Source organism: Petromyzon marinus, chromosome 61 (genome assembly GCF_048934315.1).
Source record: "Petromyzon marinus isolate PM22_M1 ecotype Great Lakes invasive population chromosome 61, UKy_Petmar_22M1.pri1.0, whole genome shotgun sequence".
Taxonomy (NCBI): domain Eukaryota; kingdom Metazoa; phylum Chordata; class Hyperoartia; order Petromyzontiformes; family Petromyzontidae; genus Petromyzon; species Petromyzon marinus.
In genome coordinates this window covers 9,266,822-9,286,862 of record NC_133727.1, presented here as the reverse complement: position 1 = coordinate 9,286,862, position 20,041 = coordinate 9,266,822, and the positions used below count along the sequence as shown (strand labels likewise).

Sequence of the window (20,041 nt, the reverse complement as noted above, 5' to 3'; positions counted from 1 at the left end):
GCGGAGGCCGCTTATATGCGCCTCGGCGTGTCCGGGCCACACCCCGGCCACGCCCACCTTCGAGAACTCTCGAGAAGCTCCTCTCCTGTCCACGTGGCACCCAAGGTGCCCCTGGGGCCCCCGGCCCCAACCTTAAATCCCGTCTCGTGTCCAGCCGGGTTCACTCAAGAGTGCCACGGCCTCACACAACCCCCGCGGCACTCACCCACGGCCTCCAGATCCCCTGAACCGGCCATGACGTCATTCCCCTATCCAGAGGGGATGACGTCATGTGTGTATGTGTAGACCCGTGTGGTAGTGAAGCTCCCCCGCATAGTGATGTCACGCGTGTGTGTGTGTGCACGGGAATGACGCTACAAGTCACTACAGAGTGATAGGCCATGTAGCTTCTATACAGCGCCATGCAGCTGAAAAAAAGGGTATGTTCCTGGACTAATTCAGAGTAAGACCTCTGCTCTGAAATTGGAGCTGGTCATAACCCAATTGGCCAGGTATGGGAACACCTCCACTCTTTCCACAACTGCCTATCATGCGGAGTTGAGGGGGGTGGAGTACTTGAAGATATACAAAATATCCAGGCAGGTATTGCTTAGATTTGGTAGGGCAAATGGTAAGGCCCTACCTCTTATTAGAACGATCCAGGTTCTCCATCAGACTCTCCCACTCCTCGAAGTGAACAGCCATTACGAGATCATCATCACCACCATCGTCAGCACACAGATCATCAGTTGTTCTCTCTCCTTCTAGATCAAGAAAAACCGTGCGGCATGTTACACGTAAAAATTGTTACATCACGATTCGTAGATGGAAGTACATTTTAATACAGGCAGACCTCGCTTAGCGTGCCCCCGTAAAACACTGATTCGTTATTGTGATAGGTGTGGGGCCAAATTTTCTGTACTGACTTCTAACGCCAAGCAAACTTCTCAACATTTGTGCATTTCTCCTGTTTCCTTCTCCGTGCGGAACCCTGATGCTTGGAAAAGATCAAACACCTTAATGCAAAACGGAGCTGAGTCCCGAGACTCAATGTGACTTTTGTGGGTACATCAAGGATATTTCTAGGTTTGATTATTTACATGATTCAGCCCAGCAGCTGCACTGCGATGTGCCAGCCTTGCCACTGCGTCATGGTGGTGGTGATAAAACCGATTCGGAATCAAATATTCAGTTTGCGTCGTGATTTTTTATTTTAAAAGTGTTAATTAAACGAGTTCCGGTGAAGTCATGGCCGAGTGAGCACTTTATAGGGGGCCTATGAAAAGCTTGTTTTCTACTTTAGAGCTTCCTAGGGTGTTCCACAGACTGCTTAGTTGTAGGCGCCTCAGTAAGCAATTCGAGCCTGACCTCATGGCTAGGTCAAGGGGACTTCCTCTCCGTATCGTCGTGCTCCATTGAAGACATCCCCCGGGAAAAAAGCCATGGGTTCGTCTCTGCTGGCCTCTCCGTTCAAGTTGACACCGAAGACACGAGTGGGAGGAACGAGAGCTCTTATAATCCCTTCTGGAAAAAAACCGAAGAGAATACTGGCCTGCTTCAGGTCCCCAACGAGAGGTCGAGAAACTTTTGAGCAGGGTAGAGAAGCAGGAGGCAGCCATATACGACCCTTCACACTACGCTAGACGAGCAGAGTGGCGAAATGAAGACCCACGAAGCCAGGCTGCTGGAGCTTGAGGAGGCACACAACAGACTGGCCGGTAAGGGACGGGAGTGCCAAGTGAAAGCGTACAGCCTCCCGGAGGGGGTCGAGGGCAACGCTCCTCAAGGTGCTCTTTGTAAGCACTTACAAAAAATATCCGCAGACTACCTGCTGGATCTCCTCTCTGTTTCAAAGAACAAATTTGACCTCAGGTCTTCACTCATTTACCAGCTTCACATTCCCTATTGCCGTACAAAAACTGGAGGAAGGCCCTTTGCTATTGATGCCCCCAGGGTCTGGAATGCTATTGCCAATAAACTGCAACTTGAATCGCTACCAATGAGATATTCTCTCAAAACTGCTCTAGAGGAGTTGTACACCCCTAGCTGCCACTGCTATTCATTGGCTTAAAATAAAATAATGTTTTCGCTCCGGATGACGCTGCAAAGTATTATCTGTATTTTGATTTAGCGTGCTGATCTTAAAGGTGCATTGAAAAATTTGCTACTCCGACTGATGCTTCTGTTGTTGTGGAGTAACTCATGCAGCCACCTAAGGGCTCTATGATTTGGTGTTACATGTTATTTATGTAGTTTATTGTACATATTCGGTCACAGTCCCTGTGATCACTGTCATGTTGCAATTATGGCTTTATTTTTTTAATTCGAAAAGTTTTTTGGTTTGGACATGTTTGTTTTGTTGTAGTACGGAGTTAGACTGATGGCCTTATTCTAAGTTTTCCTGTGGTTGATGTTGTTGTTTGAATTGCATCCCACTGGGATTTTTGCACACAGCGTTGGTGTACGGTGCTTTTTCAGGAATATTTTGCTGTTTTTCATGGATTTTCTGTTTGCAAAGTCACATAGTCACTTTAAGATGTTTTTCTTGTTCGTGTTTTTGTTTTTTTTGTTTGTTGTGGCTGGACCCGATTCAAGAGCCGAATGGCTCACAGGGCTATACCAAAATAAATCAACTGAAACAAACCACGACCCTCTACAACAATTCGATAAACACGCTGCAGTTTGAAGTTCATCAGAGCGGGAAATGCATTCGTTTAAAGGGTACATGTTTGACCGTGTTAGTTGTGTAAGATGTATGCTGTTAATTACGCTGCAAAATAGTTTGATATGATAGATGTGTAGTGAGCTCAAACGGAAACTCAGACGTACTTTTGGAGGCAACACATTTATTAACTTTACCACGTTAACACGAAGGGGTAACTGCCCCTTCACCAGATAGTACTCTATGGTGGTGGACCACCAGGCTATCCACACTAATCACACGTAACTAGCTACAACGGACCGGACCACAGCTCGGGTCCGGGTCCTCAAAGTTGGAGACTCTTTAGAACGTGGAGCAGGGACGTGAAGTCTTCTGAATGAACAACAGCAGCCGGTCCCACTGGGGGCCCGGCTGATATTCTGTGTGGCGGGGCTCGCTCTGCCCCTAGCCACGACCACCTCGAATTCTCGATGAGGATCTCCAACTGGCCACGTGATCACCCCAGCATCTGGAGAAGCAAGCACATCTGTTGCAAGACCAAGCTGAGCATCTTAAGACCATGCGGGTTCAGTAACAGCTTTATTTGCATGCCTGTGAGACTTGGGCATTAAAAGAAGACTAACAGAGATAACATATTGGCACTCGAAATGTATTGCTACAGGATGCCGCATCTAAGCTGGACCCAAAGAGTGACAAACGTAGAAGTGAGAAAAAGGTTGCACGTAGAAAAAGACAACCTGATGATGATGCAGGCAGTGATGAGAAGGAAACTGCCACTATTTGGACAACAACAGGACAATTTAAAGTGTGTTGTTCAGAAAAATGGAAGGAACTGGCAAGAGAGGAAGAGGTAACAGAGAATAGTTTGACGACGACATAATTAAGAGATTGGTGCCAGAAGATGTGACCACTACTAGAGCCAAGACAGAGAGGAAAGTGGAAACAACAAATGACGAAATGTGCAGTGGACACCTACTATGAGCTATCTGCTCATGTAGTTTTTGAATTCACTTTTGCACCACATTCCCCCGACTAACGTGCAGTATTTTCCCCACGTAAGGTTCGAGGGTTAACGCCACTGGTAAGACAAGTCACAGCAACCTGAACTGTGAACAAAAAAAGAAAAGTTTGACAATGCGAGAGGATGATCCAGATTCGTGACATTGTTGTTAAAGCTGACGTTGTCCCGTCTTTTGCTGATCATTTAACTGCTGCTGCTGATGATGATGTGTGGTGCCACAGCAGCGAAGCAGCTCCGTCGGAGCCGTGCCTGCCACTGTGATGCCGCAGCAGCGAAGCCGTCCTGCCGACTCCGTGGCCGCCACCTCCGAGCGACGGGGCCGACGCTGCTCTTCCCTCACCACCCCCCACATGAACACACACACACCCCCACATAGAGCCCCGAGGGGAGGTCACCTGGTCGACAGGTTTTCACCCAGAAGCCCCCTCATGGGACCAAACTTCACGGTTTCCTACGATCAGGGAATTGGGCGACCTCCCCCGAGGCTAGTGTGCACTGCGGCGCCGTGACTTGGGTTATAATTACATAGTCACGACGGGGCTGCTGAGCCACCGCGGATAGGAGACAACCAAAACACACACTGGTCAGCAGGCAGGTAAGGGGTGGGGTGGAGTAGCGAGCGGCGGGAAGGCAGGGGGGCCCTCTCCCTGCACAGCGTGTGTACGTGTGTGATTAGCGAAGAGTGGGAAATCCGAGGCTCCTGATTGGATGAGAGGCCAGCGGATTAGCGGCACGTTACCTTTGATGTAGGCACAATAAAAAGGGCAGGGAACGTCGGGGCCAGGTAGTCGGGTTCTTCTGGAGTCAAGGATCGGAGGAGTCATCGTGCCTGCTACTGGAATGTCCGTGAGACGAGTCGCAGCGCAGCCAGGCCTCGTTCCCAGCCAGGACTACGTGCAGCCTCGCCTTTCCATGACTTCCTGCACCTCGGAGTCGAACCGTGAGTACGGAGGAGAGAGGTGAGATAAAGGGGAATATCCCTTAGGGAGAGGTATTGGGGAGAGACGGGGACAGATTGAGTCCTAGACCGCCGGGAGATAGGTTAGACCTGCCCTGCTGGCCCACACTGACGTGGGTAGTTTAGCTTCATTATTCTCGGGGGAATAAAGCACCGGTAGTCAATAAACCTCGTCGTGTCGTCCCTGCGAGTGCGGAGAGGGGTGCATGGTACTGTGAGCCTTCTCGTCGTGGTATCCTGTGTTTGCGTACGAGCGTGTATTTTAGCCGCGTGTGTGCGCTCGCCACTGTGTAGCTCGTAGTTAACGTGTACGCGAGGTAGACGGGCATCGTGCATGCGAGGTTAGCTGCGTGTAGCTCGTGGTTAGCGTGTGTGGGTGGTGAGCGGCGTTGGACTTGTACGAGGGTACGTGAGATTACTCGTGCGACCTTTGGTTAGCGTGTGCGAGAGGTGCAGCGGCGGCGTACTGTGAGTGTGGTCGTACAGCCCTTTAAATCAGCTCCGGGGCATCTCCTCCAATCGGCGGCACGCGTACGAGTGACGCCCCCGCCCTCTGATCCCCGGCGCCGGGTCCCGCGCGTGCGATTGGTGCGCGGCGCCGGGCAGGTAGCCGCGTCGAATTTTGGTGGCTGCGGGTGCGTACGGCGTGCATAGCGTTTAGAGGAGCACGCGAGGGGGAGTGGGTGCGAATTAATCCCAGGTGGCTACGCGCCAGCCACGGATCATGCCCCGAGGGGCCCCAGCGAAGGGGGGGGGGGGAGTCGGTGAACAGCAACCCTCCCAGGACACGGAAGAGGGGAGCAGTGGATCGCACATGAGCGCGGGGATGGGGGTCAGCCTCCCCGACAGATGCTGATGATGCTACTGCTGTTTCTGATCATGTAACTGCTGCTGTAACACTAGATGGAGAAATGCACGATATGCTAAAATTACGTTTATACTAAATTTAGGAAATAGAAAATATGTAAATAGGGAGTTTCGGTTACAATTTGCATTAACGTGCAGTCATTTCCCTATGCAAGGCTCCAGGCTAAAGTGACCCGGAATAAATCTCCAGTGAAGTTCTCTGGCTTTGTGCATGCACAACAACCTCAACTCTCGACAACAGATGAAGTTTTACGGTAAAGGAGATGATGGCCGTCATGATCAGGATGCTGAAATTACATTGCTGTCGCTGCTGCTGTTGACATTGATGTTGTTCTGATGACGATGATGTAGCTGCTGCTATTGCTGCTGTAGCACTAAATGTAGAAATGCAATAAATGCAGTAATCGCGTAACGTTTTGATAACTGTATGGCAAGTAGGAGTTTTAATTCACTTTTGCACAACATTCCTCCGACTAACGTGCAGTCTTTTCCCCACGCAAGGCTCCAGGGTTAAAGCCACTGGTAAAAACAAGTCTACAGTTAAAGTTATATTCCCAACAACAAAGTAGGTTTTACAATGCGAGAGGATGATCGTGATGATCCAAGTACAGTGAGGGAAAAAAGTATTTGAACCCCTGCTGATTTTGTACGTTTGCCCACTCACAAAGAAATGATCAGTCTATATTTTTAATGGTAGGTTTATTTGAACAGTGAGAGACAGAATAACAACAACAACAATAAAGAAAAACGCATGTCAAAAATGTTATAAATTGATTTGCATTTTATTGAGGGAAATAAGTATTTGACCCCTCTGCGAAACATGACTTAGTACTTGGTGGCAAACCCTTATTGGCAATCACAGAGGTCAGACGTTTCTTGTAGTTGGCCACCAGGTTTGCACGTATCTCAGGACGGATTTTGTCCCACTCCTCTTTGCAGATCTTCTACAAGTCATTAAGGTTTCGAGGCTGACGTTTGGCAACTCGAACCTTCAGCTCCCTCCACAGATTTTCTATGGGATTAAGGTCTGGAGACTGGCTAGGCCACTCCAGGACCTTAATGTGCTTCTTCTTGAGCCACTCCTTTGTTGCCTTGGCCGTGTGTTTTGGGTCATTGTCATGCTGGAATACCCATCCACGACCCATTTTCAATGCCCTGGCTGAGGGAAGGAGGTTCTCACTCAAGATTTGACGGTACATGGCCCTGTCCATCGTCCCTTTGATGCGGTGAAGTTGTCCTGTCCCCTTAGCAGAAAAACACCCCCAAAGCATAATGTTTCCACCTCAATGTTTGACGGTGGGGATGGTGTTCTTGGGATCATAGGCAGCATTCCTCCTCCTCCAAACACGGCGAGTTGAGTTGATGCCAAAGAGCTCCATTTTGGTCTCATCTGACCACAACACTTTCACCCAGTTGTCCTCTGAATCATTCAGATGTTCATTGGCAAACTTCAGACGGGAATGTATATGTGCTTTCTTGAGCAGGGGGACCTTGCGGGCACTGCAGGATTTCAGTCCTTCACAGCATAGTGTGTTACCAATTGTTGTCTTGGTGACTATGGTCCCAGCTGCCTTGAGATCATTGACAAGATCCTCCCGTGTACTTCTGGGCTGATTCCTCACCGTTCTCATGATCATTGCAACTCCACGAGGTGAGATCTTGCATGGAGCCCCAGGCGGAGGGAGATTGACAAGTTATTTTGTGTTTCTTCCATTTGCGAATAATCGCACCAACTGTTGTCACTTTCTCACCAAGCTGCTTGGCAATGGTCTTGTAGCCCATTCCAGCCTTGTGTAGGTCAACAATTGTGTCCCTGACATCCTTGGAGAGCTCTTTGGTCTTGGCCATGGTGGAGAGTTTGGAATCTGATTGATTAATTGCTTCTGTAGACAGGTGTCTTTTATACATTTAACAAGCTGAGATTAGGAGCACTCCCTTTAAGAGTGTGCTCCTAATCTCAGCTCGTTGCCTGTATAAAAGACACCTGGGAGCCAGAAATATTTCTGATTGCGAGGGGGTCAAATACTTATTTCCCTCGTTAAAATGCAAATCAATTTATAACATTTTTGACATGCGTTTTTTTGTTGTTATTCTGTCTCTCACTGTTCAAATAAACCTACCATTAAAATTATAGACTGATCATTTCTTTGTGAATGGGCAAACGTACAAAATCAGCAGCGGATCAAATACTTTTTTCCCTCACTGTAATGACATTGCTGCGTGTGTGTGTGGGCGCATGCTATCTGACCACACTTCACCACACTGGTTGCAGAACGTGGGGAGCACAGACGCGAACCCCCTGCATAGCTTATTTGATGTTCAGCTCTTGTTTCAAGTTCACGTTATTTAATTGGGCGAGAAACTGAAGAGACCAGGGTAGATAAGAGTCTCAGTTACGAGTGTGACCTGGGAGTCTACCAGTAGCGGGAGATGATTGCTGCTACGTTGTAATCGTGCCACTTGAGTAATATTCGCTGTCATTTTAGAATTTGGAAAAATGTTGACCGTGACGTCGGCACACGATAGGCCTCTCCTGCAAATGATGTCACGGGATCTTTAACATCTCACTGTTAATCGGACGGTGTGCAGCATCATGAATACGGTTATTGCACCCGCGGTAATGACCAGGGCGGCCGCTGGAGACAGAACCGTGAACCCTCTGCAACGTGCAGCGAGTGCGCTGCCGTTGAGTCCACCGCGTGAGCGCCACCCCAGAAGAGATGTTAGCAGTCAAAGATCCGTGTCCTTTAGACATCACCTAGGGGGGTAAAAACTGACGGCCCTCCGCACAAACCTGTGAGCTACCTGTGCACATAACAAGTTTTTTTGTTAAATAAGAGCATCAGAGCCCCGTATATTAAAACCATTATACAACGTGAAGGATATTGCGACCAAAGTTAGATTAATAATTAATCAAATAAAAAAATTTCATGGCGATGATGTTGGTGCTTTTGCCACTGTTACCATTTCGTGTCGTGTGATATCCGACCATACCTGTCAACCCATTCGGTTTACTTGTATTCTTGTACAGGCTAATGTAGTTTTGAGGTCCATACAGCGTTCAGCCATTTCAATACGGGCAAAACAAGTGTTTTGTTTATTTGTTTGTGTTTCTCCCTTGTGATAGGATTTTGGAGGATGAACGTTTAGATTTCTAAGGGCACGGGTGACCAATAAGTTCTGACTTGGTCTGAATTAGGCTAGGCAATGAAAATGAGTTGACAGGTTTGTCCGAGTGATATCTGAGCTGGCCCTGACTGCCCCCCCCCCAATCCCCCTTACCAACCCGCACTGATCAGAGTGGTGGCGCATGGCCAAACAACCCCCAAGACTGACAACGTGCAGCAAGACCTTCATCCAGTAGTGGACTAGCAAAGAACTGAATATTAAATTTCGATTCAAAGCTTTCGTGACTGCAGGGATTCATATTATTGGTTCTTTCGGTAAAGTCATGTAGAATGGAAATAAAATAATAAAAATAAAACATAATAAAATAAAATTCTCACGACGTTTCGGCCACAACACAAGTAGCCTTCTTCAGGTGAAGGAACAGAACTGTCGGGACGACAGCGCTTCAATGAAAACTGCTAAGCTTGGCAGCGTCTTTTAAGCTGGGTGGGAGGAGCAGAGCGCCTTGACAAAGGAGTTTACATATCAACAGAAGAATTTAGCATTGAAGTAGCTGTGTTAATGTGTTGGTTTAGCAGGGTGTTAAAGTCAGAAATTAGCATGTAACTGGGAGATTAGCATGATGTTAGTGTGAGGGATTAGCATGTAACTGGTCACGGAAGTAGCTATGTTAAAGTCAGAGTTTAGATATCAACAGAAGCATTTACTATATTGACGCTAAAGAACTGCAACTACCGAACTATCATAAAATAAGCCGATGTGAAAGAACTAAGTTCTTATTGTATGGTAGTTGGGTAGTTGCAGTTCTTTAGCGTCAATATACTAAATGCCTCTGTTGATATGTAAACTCTGACTTTAACATAGCTACTTCCGTGACCAGTTACATGCTAATCCCTCACACTAACATCATGCTAATCTCCCAGTTACATGCTAATTTCTGACTTTAACACCCCGCTAATCCAACACATTAACACAGCTACTTCAATGCTAAATTCTTCTGTTGATATGTAAAGGCGCTCTGCTCCTCCCACCCAGCTTAAAATACGCTGCCAAGCTTAGCAGTGTTCATTGAAGTGCTGTCGTCCCGACAGTTCTGTTCCTTCACCTGAAGAAGGCTACTTGTGTTGTGGCCGAAACGTCGTGAGAATTTTATTTTATGTTTTATTATTTTATTTCCATTCTAAAAAACTGAATATTGTGATTATTTTATGATCATTGCTACGACTAAATTATAACAGGCTTTGTATAGGATACCGTTTCTGGCAATGGTCTTTCTTGTCCGAAAGTTGTGTGTGTATATATACAGTATACTGTACAGTGATCCAGCATTGATAGCCAGCATGGTGATATATAATCTATTAGTTTACACGTGTGCATCGCTGCGAACGCGCTCGTTTATGTATTTTGTATTGTTCACGCAGTGTCTGCAGCAATCAAGGAGAGAGCTTCGCTTCGCTTGGACACCACTTGGAGAGATGCCGTGGATGCCACAAACAAGTAGCTTGAGGAGAGGGGGTTACAGTGCTTGAGCTGCAGAATGTCTTGAAGACATTGAACGAGATGAAGAGAGACGTGACCCTCGTTCAAACCTCAGGCACATCTGTCAGCATTATCGGCGGCGGTTTGGCATTGGGGAGCGCCTTCACCATGGGTGCCACCCTGCTGCTCATTTTGGGCATCGCTGGAGCCGTGCTGGGTCTGGCGGAATGCTCGTCTCGAGTGGGAGTGACTTGAGCAAGCATTTAAAAGAGAAAGCCAACCTTGAGAAAGTGCATGAAGTCGATCAAAAGGATAGAGAACAACTGATCCGTATGGCACAGTCATTAAACGATTTGAATTCCATGTACGAGGACAGTGGTGTTGATGATTCAGGAGTTAAAGCTTTTAGGAAAGCCTTGCACCAGCTTTTCTTAGACTGTGGAGGGGACCATCAATCAGAAAGAGACACCACCAAATTCATGAACTACATCGTCAACGTGACCTGTCCCTCATCTGAAGACTCAAATGTAGTCTGTAAAGACTGCCACGAACCTATAGCCGATAAGATACGATCAGTCGTGAATAATTTGCTTAACACTGCGCGGAGCATCACAGAGAGTTCGACTGTTGAATTGGTTCCAATTATCGCACGGTGGAGCAAATATGGCCAAAGCTGGGTTCAAAGTTTCGAAAGGGGCAAGCGTAGAGACTCGGGCAGCTGTGGCAGATGTTCAACAAAGGTAGCTACGAGCAGCACTCGCATGTCGGAGCTGTATTTCTTCCGCCGTTTCAACTGAATGTCTCCTTTAGTCAGTCACCCTGTTATCTTCTTTGGTTCTTTCGGTAAAGTCACGTAGAATGATAATAAAATAATAAATTGATAAAATAAAATAACACAATAATATTCTCACGACGTTTCGGCCACAACACAAGTGGCCTTCATCAGGTGAAGGGGGCGAGACTGGTAGGACAGCGCTGGAGTGAAAGAGCCACGTTCAGATACGGCCTTTAAGCTGTGTGAGAGGAACAAAGCGCCTTGACAAAGGAATTAGCATATAATTTAGCATTGAAATGGCTGAATGATTAGCTTGTGACTGGTCACAGAAATAGCTATGTTAAAAGTTAAAGCATACACACTCGCAGAGGCACCCATTGTTAAAGGGATTAGCATCGAATTTAGCATTGAAATAGCTAAGTTAAGGCATACACATCTTGACAATGGAATTAGCATAGAATTTAGCATTGAGATAGCTGAGTGATTAGCTTGTACCTGCTGCAGAAATAGAGCTTGTACCTGCTGCAGAAATAGCTACGTTAAAGTCAGAGCATACACATTCACCGAGGCCCTTAGTACAAATCAAACAGGAGAATTTAGCATTGAAATAACTAGGCGAATCCAGCATTGAAACAACTGAGTGATTAGCTAGTGCAGGGGTCGGCAACCTATGGCTCGCGAGCCAGATGTGGCTCTTTTGATGACTGCATCTGGCTCGCAAATAAATCTTAGCTGACATTTCTTAACATGATAAGTAATGAATAATTCCGCTGACATTAAAGTAAAACAGTACAGAAATCACAGTGTTAAAAATAACGTTTAAAATATAAAACATTCTCATGCATTTTAATCCATCGATCCATTTTCTACCGCTCCTGCTCAGGGTTGCAGGTGGCTGGAGTCAATCCCAGCTGTCTGACACCAAAACTCTATTTTTATTGGATAATGCGGTAGCCTACGGGTCTTTGTGATGTCAAGAAGTACACTTCCGTCCTTTTAATCCAATAGTCAGCTAGCTAATGTATGCAGAGCAAACCCTTTTGATGAAGAAGATGGCGAAAAGAAAAAAAGATGAGGAGTACCGCACATTTCAGCACGATTGGACAGAAGAATTCGCCTTTATGGAGAGGGCAGGTTCTGCGGTGTGTCTAATATGCAATGATAAAATTTCATCGATGAAATGGTCAAATATAAAGCGGCACTTCGACACACGCCATGCTACATTTGCATCGAAATATCCAGCGGGGGACAGCGGAAAGAAGGCATGCCAAGAGCTACTGTCCAGAGTGCAAGCTAATCAGCAGCAACTCCGTGTATGGACCAGACATGGTGATGGGAATTCGGCTAGCTTTGCTGGTTCTTTAGCAATTGTGAGGAACGGAAAGCCATTCACAGATGGCGAGTATGCCAAAACATTCATGCTTGATGTGGCCAACGAACTTTTTGATGACTTTTCGGATAAAGACAAGATAATCAAACGAATAAAAGACATGCCTCTGTCAGCAAAAAACTGTTCACGATCGTACCATAATGATGGCAAATCAAGTGGAGGAAACACAAGTGAAGGACATAAATGCAGCGCCATACTTTTCCCTCGTTTTGGATGAGTCAACAGACGTAAGTCATTTATCCCAGTTCAGTGTGATTGCAAGGTATGCTGCCGGTGACACACTGCGTGAGGAAAGTCTTGCTGTTTTTCCAATGAAAGGGTCAACAAGAGGGGAGGATTTATTCAAGTCTTTCATTGAGTTCGCTAAAGAAAAAAAATCTACCGATGGATAAGCTTATTTCGGTGAGTACTGATGGTGCTCCGTGTATGGTGGGGAAAAACAGAGGTAGCGCTTCTTCGTCATCATGAAAAAAGACCAATCCTAAGTCTTCACTGCATTCTACATCAGGAGGCGCTTTGTGCTCAAATGTGTGGTGAGCAGCTTGGTGAGGTGACGTCACTGGTCATTCGGGTGGTCAACTTTATTGTTGCCCGAGCTTTAAATGATCGCCAGTTTAAAACAATGCTGGATGAAGTTGGGAATCATTATCCCGGTCTGCATTTGCATAGCAATTTGCGTTGGTTGTCAAGAGGGAAGGTGCTCAGCCGTTTTGCAGCTTTCCTGAGCGAGATCCGGACTTTTCTTGAAATGAAAGATGTCGAGCATCCTCAGCTAGCTAACACTGAGTGGCTCCTGAAGTTTTACTATCTTGTGGACATGACTGGACATCTGAACCAGCTCAATGTGAAAATGCAAGGCATTGGAAATACAGTCTTATCCCTTCAACAAGCAGTGTTTGCATTTGAAAACAAGCTGGAACTCTTCATCGTGGATATTGAAACAGGTCGTTTACTGCACTTTGAAAAACGAGAGAATTTAAAGATGCATGCACAGCAAGTGACCCCGTTCAACATGTTGATCTCCAGCAGCTAGCTGGCTTCACATCTGATCTCCAGCAGTCATTCAAAGCACGCTTTGGAGAATTTCGTGAGCACACTCGTCTTTTCAAGTTCATCACTCATCCACACGAGTGTGCAGTGGACAATGCCGACCTGAGTTACATCTCTGGTGTCTCCATCAGAGATTTTGAGCTGGAAGTTGCTGACCTGAAGGCCTCAGACATGTGGGTGAATAAGTTCAAGTCACTGAATGAAGATTTGGAAAGACTTGAACGACAGCAAGCAGAGCTGCGAGCAATCACGAGTGGACAGAAATTAAAAAACTTCAACCCGAAGACCAACTGATTGTCAAAACATGGAACGCGCTGCCTGTCACATACCACACACTGCAGCGTGTGAGTATTGCTGTATTGACCATGTTTGGTTCTACGTATTCATGTGAGCAGTCGTTCTCACATCTAAAAAACATCAAGACCAACCTACGATCCCGTTTAACGGATGAAAGCCTCAACGCCTGCATGAAGCTTAACCTCACCACGTATCAACCAGACTACAAAGCCATCAGCAAAACCATGCAGCACCAGAAGTCGCATTAATGGTATGAAGTATTTTATTTATTATTGGTTGTTGGTATAACAACGTTATTAAAAAGGATATATTCAGAGACTTATATGCTAAAATTGGTGGTCTTAGTTAAAAATACACGCATTTAGTTGTATTCAGTGTTAAAAAATATTTTATGGCTCTCACGGAAATTTATTTCAAAATATGTGACTTTCATGGCTCTCTCAGCCAAAAAGGTTCCCGACCCCTGAGCTAGTGACTGGTCACAGAAATGACTACACATCTGAGCTATTCACAGTACTATATAGTGAACCAATAAAAACTAAAATAAAAATTACCTTCATGTTATCAATAAACTCTATATTCTCCAATCAGCTAAGCTACCAACAATAAGTCGTTATATATCACAATGCTATATGGCGAAAAAATGGGTGGATTCTTACCCTCAAATTTCAGCACCACGGATAGCTACGGGCCCCGTTCAGACGGACGAGTTCGTCCATGGTCGGAACAGAGGAGGGGGAGAGAGACAGCTGCGAGGCCCTAGTATGCTCCATATTGTAAAACTATACCATTAACCGTGGTGTGAGAGGTATTAAGAGGCAATGCTGGCGAAAGAGCTGCGGTCTGAAGGTCATCGTAAAAATACAATTAATTAAGAACAGAAATGATTTAAAACATCTTTCCAGTGGTTACTAAGCCTGAATCCATCTTCTCGGTTGAAATTGTCTCTGTGCTTGTATATGTGAATGGCCTCATGAACGAATCTCTCATGGTAGCCGGCTGGTTTGCAAAGAACCTCCGTCTTGGAGAAGTCAATGTCATGTGAGCCCACTGAATTATAACAGTGATCTGCCACGGCAGAGGAGTTCGTCCTACCGTGTTTCAAGTCTGCTTTGTGTTCGCGGATGCGGTCCGAGATATGTCTTTTGGTTTATCCAATGTAGCTACTACCACAGAGGCACTTTAGTTTGTAAACGCCCGGGTACTGTATGTCTGGAACAGCATCTTTTACAGATGGAACTAAATCACGGATTTTAAGTACTGTGTTGAATCGGACCTGGATCTTGTGTTTGTTCAGGATTTTGGAGATCTTTTTAGTGACCCCTGCAATGTAGGGTAAGGTGATGGTTTTGAGTGGCTCCACAAGAGGATCCTTCTTCATGACTGGAGTGATGGCTTTGCGGATTGTGTAGTCGGAGTAGCCATTAGCCCTGAGAGCCTGGTGTACGTGCTTGAGTTCACTGGTAATGTGTTCCTGGTCGGAAATGCATTGGGCTCTATGGTATAGAGTCTTGATGAGGGAGTTCTTCTGGGATGGATGGTGGTGGGAATCCGGTTTCAAGTAAGCATCTGTATGGGTAGCTTTCCTGTAGACAGAGTGGCTCATTGAACCATCATGTCTTCCTTTAACTAAGACATCCAAAAAGGGTAGTTTGCCATCTTTTTCGACCTCCATGGTAAATCTGATGGCTGGGTGTATGGAATTGATGTGGTCGCGGAATTGGTCTAGAGCAGGCTGGCCATGTGGCCAGATGACAAAGGTGTCATCAATGTACCTCTTCCATAAGGTCGGGCGTAGAGTGGCAGTCTGGATGGCGTCAGTTTCAAATTTTTCCATGAATACGTTGGCTACAACCGGAGATAGGGGGGAGCCCATTGGGGTGCCCTCAGTTTGTTTGTAGAAAGTTCCATTCCAGGTGAAGTAAGTGTTGGTTAAGCAATGTCTCACCAGGGGGGGTACATCAGTATGCAGTCCTTGATGAACCAGGTCTTCAATGATAGCGATGGTGTCAGGTACCGGGATTTTGGTGAACAAGGACACCACATCAAAACTGACAAGCAGGTCGTTTGGGGACAGGGAAATGCCTTTGATTGTCGATACCAGGTGAGTAGAATTTAGTACCGCAGAGGTGGTTTTTCCAGTGAAAGGTCGCAGTATATCAGCAAGAAAACGTGCCAGTTTGTAGGTGGGGGAGCTGATAGTAGAGACGATGGGACGAAGGGGTGTATCTTCTTTGTGTATCTTTGGAAGGCCATATAATCTTGGTGGTCTGGCAGCAGAGGGCTTCAACGAGAACTGTTTGATCTCATCAATTAATGCTGTTGAATCAGAGATTATTTTGTTCGTTTTGGTGACCAGGCTGTTGGTGGGATCTCTTTTTATTTTTGTGTAGCTGCCATCGTTGAGTAGTTCTTGAATTTTGTTGTTATATTCTGTTTTGTCCATGATGACAGTGGCATTGCCTTTGTCGGCTGAGAGGACGACAATATCATCCCTATTTTTTAATTGAGATAATTCAAAACGTTCGTCTTTGCTGATGTTGCTGGGTGGCAACTTAGCGTTTTTGAGGGTTGCAGCGATTTCAGATCTTGCTACGTCTGCATTTCAATGCTAAATTATATGCTAATTCCTTTGTCAAGGCGCTTTGTTCCTCTCACACAGCTTAAAGGCCGTATCTGAACGTGGCTCTTTCACTCCAGCGCTGTCCTACCAGACAGTCTCGCCCCCTTCACCTGATGAAGGCCGCTTGTGTTGTGGCCGAAACGTCGTGAGAATATTATTGTGTTATTTTATTTTATCAATTTATTATTTTATTATCATTCTACGTGACTTTACCGAAAGAACCAAAGAAGATGAATCATTGCAGTCATGAAAGCTTTAAATCGAAAAGTCACCCTGTTAGTTTCGGTGGCAACGGCCCTTAGCAGCAGCCACTAGCACAACAATAACTAGAGGCATCGGTTCTTTTTAATAGTCGTGTGATTTGAGGTTTGTTATTTGTGATTGCTCACCACTGCCAACGCAGTATCACGGATTCATCTATATCAATGAAGACCTTAATCTGTATCTCAAAAAACGTCTTGGGTACTTCCCGACAAGGTAGAAAGCTTAAATTTGGTACACATGTAGTTTTTAGGACACAAACAACAAGAAGAATCTGAAAATTCGAGATTTTTTTTATTTTAAGACCCCCCAAATATCGATTTTAAGTGCCCCATAAACATGTTTGTGCGTGTCATTCAGAAACCGTTAAACATATAAGATTGTGTTGTTTTTTTAGTTCGATAGAGCGTTAAACGGCAATAAAATGAAAGCAAGAACCATTGTTTTACTGGTAGGAACGAAGTTGTAAACTGAGTGTACCAGCCTGCAATAGATTAATGTGTCCGTCCGTCCGTCCCCTTTCAATACTTTAACGAAGTGAAATCTCGTGCTGTTGGGTGTAAAATCAGCAATAGACAGCACAGAGACTTGTCCTACCAGCCCACCCTGCAGGGACCTGTTATCTTTTATTGTTTTTGAAATATTTCGGATTCAAGCGGTTTTGAACGAACAAATTTACATTTTATGTTCAAATCGGAATACATTGAAAACCGTAAAAGATAGAAGTTTCCCCTCAGTATTAAGTTCATTCATTTTTGTTCTTTCTAAGAAAAAAACGCAATCTTTCAATTTGGCGGTTTCCGATGGGTACGTCTTTAAATATGAGATGTTGAATCAAGTAAAAAATGTTTGTGTTTTTTGCGGAAAAATATATATTTTTGGAGAAGTTGTTAGTGGTCTGATCGTAAATAAAATTGCAACGAAAATGATATAAGGTTAATTATATTTACTGAAAATTTTAGCCTGGCGAAGACAGGCTTTATGAACTAGTGTTTAATAAAATGTTATCTCAAATTCTACCAGCACACCGAAAGGTGACGCTCTTCACCAATAGATGGCGATATTTTGTTGACAACGCCTTCAAAAGTCTCATTGGCTCTGAAAATACTTGAATTCGGGTTTTCAACATTCAACCTATCAGTAGTGCATGAACCCAAAATCACGGCGAAATCCAGCACTAACAACCAAAACAATAACATTTTACATTTTACCATATATAGCCACGAGGATGGATGTTTTTTTTTTGGGGGGGGGGGGGGTAATTCCATTAAAAAATATATTGTTTGGCCAGAAAAGGGTCTAAGAGTAACTTTACAAGGTATTAAAAGCTTCTTTATGTCAAAAAAAACGGAGTAAAAAGATTAAAACGAGTGTCAGGGGAACGAATGCCCACAGACAGAACTGGAGGGAAGGGAATGCCGATCGGATTACGAATGGAAAACGAATTACCCATAGCAGGGGTTCCCAAACTCCAGTCCCTGGCGACCGCCAAACCACCACGCCACGGATTTTTGCTCTTTACAAACTTTCTTGCCCCCTCCATTAAAATAACAAGTGAACCTAGTTCCGCACTGCACGCGCCCGATGATTGTTAAACACGTCTCACCCGTCGCGCCACGCAGTGGATGATGGGTGGGTCACGAGGACTGGAGGTTGTTTAAAACCTGGCCCCATAGACTATTAAGTACGTGTGTGTGTACTTTGAACTTCTTTCGCACCCTACGTAGCTAACCGTGCTAATCGGAGCTGCTGGGGGAAGGACAACAAAAACACAAAAAAATAATTATTAAATAAATTAGTTTTCAAACCTGGTGACGACGGAATTCCAATTGGAGGGGAGCTGTCATTAAGTAAATAATTATTTTAAGTTATCAAATCGATTCGACCATCCTACAGAGTTATCATATCTGCGCTTCGATTCCCGTAAGGCTGTCAAGCGAAATTGATGACGCTGAGAATCCTCCACGCAATCGATTCCTCCTCCACCCACCACAACCACAACACTGTGGTCGTTTTGTGTGGCCCCCTCCACTACGTGGATGCGAAAACCGCGATGCTCGAGTCCAGGACGTTGGTGAAGAGCCGCTCTGGTGGGGTCATGAAGCTGGTGAGGGAGCACTACCTGAGGAACGACATTGGCTGTGGCTGGGCCCTTTGGGTCGAGTGCGCGGCCTTCGCCGTGGGCCCAGGAGCCGGAGGAGGGAGCAGGCCCCGGGCCGGGCTGTTGCGGGGCCCGGCCCGGGGCACGCAGCGGCGGTCTCTGTGACGGTGGGGCACCACACGTCGTGATGCCGGACAGCGACGTGGTGCTGCACCCGTTCACTCGTTCACCCACCCAACGCATCGGGAAGAGTTGATTCACTCGCTCGTCCAACTCATTCACTTCATTCCAACTCGCTGCACTTACTGACTCACTTACAAACTCACCACCAACTCGCTCAAACCACCAACTCACTCAAACCACCATCTCACTCAAACCACCATCTCACTCAAACCACCAACTCACTCAACCACCATCTCACTCAAACCACCAACTCACTCAAACCATCATCTCACTCAAACCACCAAATCATTCAACCACCATCTCACTCAAACCACCAACTCACTCAAACCATCATCTCACTCAAACCACCAACTCACTCAAACCAGCATCTCACTCAAACCAGCATCTCACTCAAACCAGCATCTCACTCAAACCACCAACTCAAACCACCAACTCACTCAAACCACCATCTCACTCAAACCACCATCTCACTCAAACCACAATCTCACTCAAACCACCATCTCACTCAAACCACCATCTCACTCAAACCACCAACTCAAACCACCATCTCACTCACACCACCAACTCACTCAAACCACCATCTCACTCAAACCACCATCTCACTCAAACCATCATCTCACTCAAACCACCAACTCACTCAAACCACCAACTCACTCAAACCATCTCACTCAAACCACCAACTCACTCAAACCACCATCTCACTCAAACCACCATCTCACTTAAACCACCATCTCACTCAACCACCATCTCACTCAAACCACCATCTCACTCAAACCACCATCTCACTCAAACCACCAACTCACTCAAACCACCAACTCACTCAATCCACCATCTCACTCACACCACCAACTCACTCAAACCATCAACTCACTCAAACCACCAGGGGTTTTGCTCATTGGGAAGAGTTGATTCACTCGCTCGTCCAACTCATTCACTTCATTCCAACTCGCTGCACTTACTGACTCACAAACTCACCACCAACTCGCTCAAACCACCAACTCACTCAAACCACCATCTCACTCAAACCACCATCTCACTCAAACCACCAACTCACTCAACCACCATCTCACTCAAACCACCAACTCACTCAAACCATCATCTCACTCAAACCACCAAATCATTCAACCACCATCTCACTCAAACCACCAACTCACTCAAACCATCATCTCACTCAAACCACCAACTCACTCAAACCAGCATCTCACTCAAACCAGCATCTCACTCAAACCAGCATCTCACTCAAACCACCAACTCAAACCACCAACT

At 45.8% G+C, this 20,041-nt stretch overlaps 1 long non-coding RNA gene across 2 annotated transcripts in view; it reads right to left on the bottom strand.

Annotated features, from left to right (window-relative positions):
• Positions 1-2,811: 2,811 nt before the first annotated feature.
• Positions 2,812-20,041, bottom strand: part of LOC142906082 (uncharacterized) — a 36,142-nt gene continuing 18,912 nt past the window's right edge. The window contains exons 3-4 of one of the 2 annotated variants that reach the window (XR_012930051.1): positions 4,402-4,582; positions 2,812-3,149 (exon numbers count right to left, since the gene is read on the bottom strand). This is a non-coding gene — a long non-coding RNA (uncharacterized LOC142906082). The other variant, XR_012930050.1, reaches the window with a different exon arrangement.